General features: G+C 36.2%; 1 pseudogene; it reads right to left on the minus strand.

Moving 5' to 3' along the window:
• Positions 1-627: 627 nt before the first annotated feature.
• Positions 628-1097, minus strand: LOC714059 (bromodomain and WD repeat-containing protein 1 pseudogene; annotated as a pseudogene).
• Positions 1098-9651: the final 8554 nt, after the last annotated feature.

The raw sequence follows: 9651 nt of genomic DNA on the forward strand, positions 1-9651 counted from the left end.
AGAAAAACCAACAGTATTTGGCTATTAGCAGTTTAGTCACATGTACACAAAGATTATATCACATACAAACACTTAGTCCAAGTCATATATCACCAAGCTAACAGAAAAAGAATAGCAATTCCAAACATTTTGCTAGCACATAACTTTGCAAAAAATGAAATTAGGAAAAAAAAGAACCATGCAGTTTTACATTTTTTGATGCTTGTTTTCAAGCTGCTACCAAATTTAGAAAATCACTTCCCTTTATAACAAAGGGCTTTCAGAATCTAAATATCAAATGAAATTCTAGCATTTAAAGAGTTTATTAGACACATACAATTACATCAATGAAATTATGTGTGAGCTACAAAATGGAAAATTAGGAACTCACGTTGATAAAACCTCAAACACATCTCAGAATAAATTCAAGCTTTTTAGCTTAGCATCTATATCTTTATCAACTTTTTAATGCATAAGGACCCATTTTAAACACTTAGGTAATAAAATTCAATGTTCTATGCTAAATGCAGAGAATTTTATAGTCCACAGCATGATTTATAGTTACATTATCACCTTTCTTCCACAATGCTTACATTACTTCACAATTATAATAATTATTAAGCTATTGATATGAAGCAGAGCACTTCCTCAAATTAAGGTACCTTTCGCTGTACGTAGCAAAGACTGCCTTCCTGCGGTAAGTAAAGAAGTGACTCTTGAAATACTGGGTGGAATTTCTTTATCCAACATAGCACCAATGCGCCGGCAATACAACAGATGATCAGGAGCCACATGCTTATTGGACGAGACCAGTTCCTCGTAGCTCGTGTTGTGCGCATTGCCCTCCCAGTCCAACCTCTTCGGCAACAATTGGTACTGCTCCAACTCATGCACGAGTACCTGGGCCGCTCTCCAACACAGACCCGCCGAGAGGTACCGCGCGATGAGGAAGTACAGCTCCAACTCCGTGAGACGCACTGGGCCTCTGGTGGACGAGGCCTCCGCGGTGGCTGGCGTGTGGCGGGAAGCGGGAGCGAGCGTGTTAGCCAAGCACGTGGGCCGCGCCGAGGCCTGACCGGCCGGCGTCCCTTCTCCTCAGGCACGTACTCCACCGCCATCATGCCGTGCACGCAGCCCTAGTTCTTCTTCTTTTTTTTTTTTTTCCGCATTAGAATCAACTGGGACGCTTTTATTTTTCTCCCAGATTTATTGAGGTATACTTAACAAATATAAAATGTAAAATTGTATATATTTTTTAAAATCAGTATTTTCTTAAAAATTCAACGTTATATCCCTGAAACAAGAACTATCTCGGTCATCTTTGTGCTGTCTCCTCAGCCCCTAAGTAGTTTCTGCTCATTCTTATCTCCACTATCACGATCATATGTCCTCTAATGTTTTTAAATCATCATTGTCCTCATCCACTATTTCATTATCAGTAGTACAGCTTCTATATGAAAGGTAGGACAAGTGCTTGATTCTTTCTCATTATTTATCATCTTCACTGCCTTTTAGCTGATTTATTCTGGCAGAGTTCTGACTTCTACCATTCTTTTGCCCTTCCAATTTATATTACATGTAGCTATCAGATTAGTCTTTTCAATGCACAGGTCTGACCAATTGCTATTACCCAATTATATTCAAAGTGGTCAAGACATTCCTTATAACCAAATGTGACTCTACCTTTCATCTGTATTTCCAAAGTACTTTTAAATTACACTTCTAAAGATAACTTAAAATTATTGCTGCAATATAGATTAGGCTATATATGATTAGTGGACCATATTTTAGAATGAGAGCCAAAATTCTAGTGGCCACAGACTACAAAACCAGTTAAATAACACTTCTTATGGAAGTCTTAACAAGGTTTATTTCTTTCTGGGCTTACCATGGTAATCATTTATGCTTGGTGAGAATGCAGTTTGTTAATGAATGGACTCGAGCATTTTAACAGCCTAGATAAATCAATTTTTATTCAGATGGTGTTACTTTCCAAGAGTTATTTGCAACACAAACAACAAAACATGTCATAATAAATAAAACAATACATCATTAAGTTTTTGGTGGAAAAATCTGTTCAGGTTTTTTTCTTACAACAGTAATGCTTGTTATAAAAGTCTAATAATGTAGAAATGTGGAAAGTCAAATGTGAAAGTCTCCCTTCACAAATCTCACAGCCGACTATTAATAATTAGATTTGTATCCTTTAACATTTTTTTCTATGTACATACAGGCATTTGAAATAAAAGAGCCCTTCATGTTATTTCTGTTACAGAACCAGGAAGATCCTGATAAAGACACTGCACTCCACCCAGATTCCCTTGGAGTCTATGCGCTGTTTCTGGGCTCATCCTCCAGCCTCAGTGTGTTTGCTGTAAGTCTGTCTGTCCTTGGGCTCCTGGAAGAGTTTTGCAGTGCATAGGGGATGGAAGTACTTGGGAACTGATGTCCCACTAGATCGGTCTGTAGTTAATGACTGGTGCATGAAGAATTCACCTCCAGAGCTCTTCTGGGATTTGGCTGAGGCTGGAACTTTGCCTCAAATTGCACCCTTGTTTGATTTCCTCTTCACTGTCCCATTGGCCCTCCTTTCTACAAGTGTCTTTGCAGCACTTTCTTCCTATCACCTGCATATAAATCCTTGTCTCAGGGTCTGCTGGTGGGGAACTCAGCACAGGGAAAGTATGCAAAGAACTGAACAAAACTGACATACTTAAGGGAGAATTTGTGACTCTGTTTCAACTTGTCTTCAACTAAATGACCTCAGGCCTTACACAGGGGCATTGAAATTTCCCTCTTAGAAATGCAGTTACACATTTAAGACCTTTAAAGTTATAAAAAGAGATTTTAAATAGTGACAATTAAGACTCAACACCAAACATAGTGTATAGTTTTATAACTGTTCTCTGGCTAAAGAAACAAATAAAGCCACTTCTCATTATCAAGATCCTCCAACTACTTGCAATGCAGGAGGAGGCAACTTTATAACACAAAGCAGTGGGAAAAAATTATTTAAAAGTGATAGCGTATAATTAGATTCACATGACTTATGTTGTGGACATTTAGAAAAGTGGATAAGAATTCTGAAGTTACCAGGAAATGCTTCACTGCAAAGTTGAAATTGAAATTGAGTCCAGAAAGCTGTGTAGCATCTAGATAATGGAAAGTCAGACATTCTGTATACTTGGTGTACTTTGGGGAAAGAAGGTGGCGTTAGGGGGAATTCTTTGACTAAAGCAAAAGGTATGGGTTCAGGAATTATGTTCTAATGAGTGTTATCTGGTTGGATAGGCAAGGTAGGGTCAGATAATGAATGGACCATCTCAGATGCTGGGCTAAAAAGTTTGGGCTTGATTAGAAAGGCTACAGTGAAAAAGCATACATGTTCAAGCAAATGGTGTGTTGAGGTTCTGTAAAGACTTACTTAGCTTTAGTGTCAGAGAATTAATTGTGACAGACAGAGAGAGGCTGAAAATTTGTTGGAAACTGCAAGTCTGTACAAGAATAAAACTCTAAATTTGAGGGAATGGCAGTGTAGAAATGAACACTAGCGATCATAACAAGAAAAGATGGTACTGATTATTAGGGGAGGAGTAAAGAAAAGACTCGAAGATAGGTCTAAGGTTTAAGCTTGAGTGATTTGGAAATGTAATGGAAAGCAATGAAGCTGAACTTAAAGCAAGAAAGGTTTATTCAGGTGGGAATGTGCCTTAGTTTGAATTTTGGCCCCTATAGAATTAAAACAGGATGTTCTGGTGGAAACATCCTGGAAATATGGAACAAACCTGACTGAAAAATTAGTGTTAGAGTTACAAAGTTTGGATTGGTAGACATGAGAACTTAAGCAATGGAAATAGATGCATTCTTAAGAATGGAAATATGGAGAGAAAATAACTGGAAATGGGAAATTAAGACCACTCGAGTTATGTTGAAAGATTTCATTACATCTGAATGGAAATTGGAGGATGTATGCTAGTTTACCCAAAAGGCAGCCTGTTTGGTTAATTTAACACTATATTAAACTAGGAAAGATAACCTCTTTCTCCATGGATCCTCCATTGAGCTTTGGTTCATTAGAATTCCCTCATTCCCTCTTTGGGAAAGTGGAATGGGAAAGTCAGGGGTACGCGGGGGAGAATAGATGACATCTCCTGGATTTTCTCCTCCTATTCCTCCCCATCCCCACACTCTATTTTCTGCATACTTAGATTTGGGGTAAATTCTCATTGTATTTCTATGTCAAGACCTGAATCCCTCTGGATGGGGTAGTATATTATGTCAGTGGACAGTTAAACTCACCATCTTTTTTATTTCTTTTTGTTTTTTTAATCTGATGACTGAAGACAGCACCCCTCTTTCTGTTTCAAAAGATCTAGTCAGGACTAATGAGAAAAATTTGAGAGGGCCCAGGGGATGCATATCTATAGATATCTCACACCACACGCAGGCAGCTTATTGTCTTTAGTTCCAGTAAAAATAGCCCATTGGGAACCAATTCAAAATCTGTGGAATCTGGTGTTAATGTGAAGTGACTCTTGCTCTTGCAAAGAAACCCGCTTTAGAACTCCTCTCTAGAACTCAGATATTTTACGAACGGTGATGAGGATAATGAAGCTAATAATTATAAATAATAGTCCTATGTGTTAGAAATTGTCTCCTTGATGATACAGTTGTTCCTCTACTCTTCTCCCACATTTTAATTAGAACATGCTACTGTTTTACATTGGGAAGAGGCAGTAGTCTGATAAGACAACACATATTGGCACTGTCCCCATTTCATACCCTCTTGGTTACAGCCACCATGCCACTGGCCTTCTTCCGTTTCAAACTAGATTAATTTTCAAGAGGACAATTTCCTAGGTAGCTCTTGGATCCAAAAATAAACTGGCAACTGGTAAAATTCTTGTTGTAACTTCCATTGCAATTTCAGCATAATTCTCTAGAAAAGGTTGTGTCACTTGAGAGAATACAGTGACCCACAGGGAAATTTCAAAAATTTAGACCACTCTGATATAACAAAGCCTTTTCAACCGTGCAATCAATGGCCATTTAAAAAGAACAAGTGCACAATTTAGGTTGTCACTCAAGGACTAAAATACTAAGGAGATGATTTTAGATCTGTAATGTCTTCCTATAAAGTTATATAATAATAACTTAAAAAGAATAAGCAGAGTGTACTTTTTTATTTCTCTTGGGGAAGAACATAATGCATCAAGAATTACAGTTATTGGTAAAGTACAGAAAAGGTTTAGCATATAGAGTAACATTTACATTTGTCTCTTTTATTCAAATATCCTCTATTGACAAAGACATTTTTGGTTATGAAGGGGAAGGGAGAGTTAGGGGGAAGCAGAAAGAGCTTGAGATTACTGTCAGTTCTGAATTCAAATTCCCACTTGGCCACTTTCTGGTTTTGTGGCCTTGAATAAAATATTTACTCCAGTTTTTATTCCTTTTATTTCTTGATCTAATAAAATGAGGACCAATAATGATTGCTTAACAAGGTTTGTGCAGATTAACTAAGTGTACTTGGTGCATAGTAGGTGCCTAGTAAAAAGAGAATATCCCTTTACTTGCAGATGTGAAAGTTCATATGACATAATTGTATGACTTCTTTTAATAATTCCCCATTTCAAAATCTCAACTAGTGAAAACATCCAAGGATAAAAGAGCTAAGGAATCAACATTTGCTTATTTTGTACCTGTAATATCACACAACAAATATGCACTGATTTTTGGTGAGTGATCTTCAAAAAGAAAAACGAAAAAGTGTAAACTAGTAAAAAGTCTCACTATATCTGCTACTTAGTATTCAAACTCGGTTTTGAGTTATCTAAGCTACTATAGAAAATGTTCTGAAATTTAGGATTTTTGTAAGAGCCACACAAATTCCTTTTGTGGTTTAAGTGGGTCCTCCCAGTTTTCATTGTAAGATTGAAACTCAGGTACTGAGGCTGCCTGGTCCTATACCTATACCTAACCTACATTATTATTATTCTGTTGTTGGGAGAGTGATTTAGGAATATAAAATGTAATTGAAAAAGCATTGTTTTCTAGTCAAGGTATCCAAATGCATTTCTTGCTTTGTTACTAACTAAATTATGTAATTGATCTTTACTTCTTTGGGCCTAAATTCCTTGTTGATTCTATATTAGCAGTTCTCAGATGCTGGTCTCAGGACTTGAACTTCATTAGAATTACCAGGGATATATCTTTAAAATCACATTCCTGAACCTTCCTTCCACCTTCTGAATCGCTAGGAATGGGGTCAGGAATCTAGGGTTAGCAAGCTCTGTAGGTGCTTCTGGGTAGTAACTGGGTTTAGAAACCAGTGAAGTCTTTCCAAATCTTCCTTGCCTGCGGATTTGAAGTCTCTTTCAGGTTTTTTACTTTCAACTAGGCTTTTAAGTACTATGGAGGTGGTTGCTCTCCCAGCCTTCAAGTGACAATCTGGACTATAGGAAAAGCTTAATAAAAAACAATTTTGTGAATCAAGTAATTTGATTTCCTCGTTGGCATTGAATTCTCTCCTTGGGTGGCCTCCAACTTTCTCAGCTATCAATTCTTCCTCAGTTGTTAAGAGAAACAAATTAGCTTTAAAGAGTTGTTGCTTGAAGTTTTCCCAAATACATAATTATTAAAAGCATATGGCTTTTAATTTAAAGTTATGGCAGTATTCATAACTGATTATATTACTCCTAATGATATAGTGCCTTGACTTGATTTAGCCCTTGTTCCGATTACATATACTTGTGAAAAATTGCTTTTCAATTGCCTTTGCTTGGAAATGATGTGTTTAATTGATTTTTGGGAACAGATTCTACCCTATTAATCTTTGACATGCTATGGTATTAACTTTTTTAAGGTCTCAAAAGAATAGCTTAAAAAATAAGCTCTTAGAATATTTAGGGAGCATACAAAATTATAAGGAGAAGGCTGGGGTGGTTGCTCACGCCTGTAATCCCGGCAGTTTGGGAGGCCAAGTTGGGTGGATCACGAGGTCAGGAGGTGAAGACTGGCCTGACCAAGATGGTGAAACCCCGTCTCTACTAAAAACTACAAAAATTAGCCGGATATGGTGGCGGGTGCCTGTAATCCCAGCTACTTGGGAGGCTGAGGCAGGAGAATTGCTTGAACCCCAGTGGCAAGGTTGCAGCCAGTCGAGATTGCACCACTGCACTCCAACCTGGGTGACAGAGTCAGACTCCGTATCCAAAAAAAAAAAAAAAATATATATATATATATATATATATGTAGAAAAACTGAAATTACCAATAATTTCATTATTTAGAAACAGCATGCAATATTTCAGCATATTTTTTCTAGTTATACACACACAAAAACAACAAATATTTGGGATGTTTTCCAAATATGTAATTTTAATCCTCCTTTTTCCACTTAACGTTTTATACTGAACATTTTCCTATGTTATTTTTCTTCAAAACAGTTTTAATGATTATATACTATTTCTATAATATGAGTAGACCATAATCATGCAATCACCTTCTCATTTTTATATGTAGATGGTTTTTAACTTACTTCTCTTATAATAATGCTATAATGGACATTTCTAGAAATGATTCTTATCTGAATTTCCTACTATTTCCTTGGCATTTTCTTCTAAACAAGAATTACTGCAACAATCTGAATTTTTGAAGGTTCTTAATATGTATTACGAATTATTTTTCAGAAAATTAAAAAAAATCAATAACAGGACTGAATGAGAATGTCCATTTTTCATAATACTATTTTTAATAGTTACTGTCATTGAAAATAGTCTTTGCTAATTGAAATTCTTGTTGTTCATAGCTTTCTTTTCTTTAAACATTAGTGAAGTTGAAGAGTTTCCTTGAGTCAATTATATGTCTTATACTGTAAATTGTCTTACAGTCTTTTTCCATCTTTTCCTATTAGATGGTTAAAGCTTTTAGGTATTGATTTATATGTGTTTTCTATGTATTAATTATATAATTTTTTTTTTTCTTTTGTCAGAGTCTCACTCTGTTGCCCAGGCTGGAGTGCAGTGGAGTGATCTTGCCTCACTGCAACCTCCGCCTCCTAGGCCCAAGCGATTCTCCTGCCTCAGCCTCCCGGGAAGCTGTGATTACAGGTGCCTGCCACCAAGCCTGGCTAATTTTTGTATTTTTAGTAGAGACGGGGTTTCACCATGTTGGCCAGGCTGGTCTCGAACTCCTGATCTCAGGTGATCTGCCCACCTCGGCCTCCCAAAGTACTGGGATTATAGGCTTGAGCCACCGCACCTGGTCTGTATCGTCCTTTAATGTGATATGGTCGGTAAATATTTTCTAGTTGGCTAGTAGATTTTTAATTTATTTGTGATGATGACAATATTTAATGGTATTAGGAATATTATGTTATTATACTATAGTCTACTATACATGAAGACTTATCTATGAAAAAAAAAAGGTGGAAAATCCAGATAGTAGAGATGTTTAGTACATTTTAAATTTGTTTGCGTTATTCACATGGCTTGACTTTTTACAAACATATGTCTCCTAGAGCTAAAAGAGTCCTCATAGATTGTCTCACTTCCTCTTTCCTGGTAAGCAGATAACCATGAAGTAAGAGCATGTCGCGTCTTTGCATGTCAAGCATTATTTTGTGTTTCACTTTTGTAGGGGAAGAAAAAGATACATTATGTCATTCTTCTGATTATGAATTTAATTAAAATCCTGATTCCTGGATGGTATTGTGGGCCTATTGAATGAGAATCTCTGGAACTAGAACTTGAAATCTGCATTTTAACAAATGAGTCTGGTGATTTTTAGCATTCTAACATTGGAGAACTACTGGTGATGGAGAGTTCAGATGACCAATGGTGAATTTTATCTCACATTACTAGCTTCTTCAGTTTTCTTCCCCTCAGTGCTCAGGTAATCAAGTTTCATAATATTAGGTTGTACTCTTTATATATTGGTTCAGAAAGGTTTTTAAGTGTGTGCTTTGAATCCGAAGCTGCATGGAAACTCATTCAAGGCAGGAGTTGTAACACCTGGTTTTCTCCTTAGACAACTTTGCATAGTGCTACCAAGTTATTGACTCATAGAGATTCAAAGTACCAAAGAAATTGAGATACTTAATATTTTAAAAATTTAAACCTATTCTCTGTATGAGAAAATGAAGGTAGAGTTTTAAAGTCTTTCAAAGTTTGTCAGGTTGCATGGTTTTTGATTTATTTTTTTTGAGGTTCTGAATGGTGAACCTTGACTGATACTACTACAGTGATATTTTTAAAAGTATTTTTATAAGACGTTTTAGGGGTGTCCCTTTTGTAAGAAAGAGACATAAGATAGTAAATTAGAATTTTTTAAAATTTAATCCAAGAATTTGAGAACAGTACCTATTCACAAAGAATCAAAAAATAGCTTGATTTAATCTGCAGTGTGTCTATCTCTGTGCTTAAAACTGTGGATCTATTTCAAAGGAATGAAACACGATCCTTGTCCTTGAAGAACTTACTGTATTTTACTAGCACTTAAGTTTTGACATTGTTTTACATGTTATTTCATATAATTTTACTCTCTATAATTATATTTCTGGAGCATTTGCATTGCTCTCATCTGCTTTAATAATGCTATTGCTGATTTATATTCATATGTAATATCATGTTCTTTTCAAAGCGTATTTATGTATATGGTTCTAGGAGAGCCT

Source organism: Macaca mulatta, chromosome 11, assembly GCF_049350105.2.
Source record: "Macaca mulatta isolate MMU2019108-1 chromosome 11, T2T-MMU8v2.0, whole genome shotgun sequence".
NCBI lineage: Eukaryota > Metazoa > Chordata > Mammalia > Primates > Cercopithecidae > Macaca > Macaca mulatta.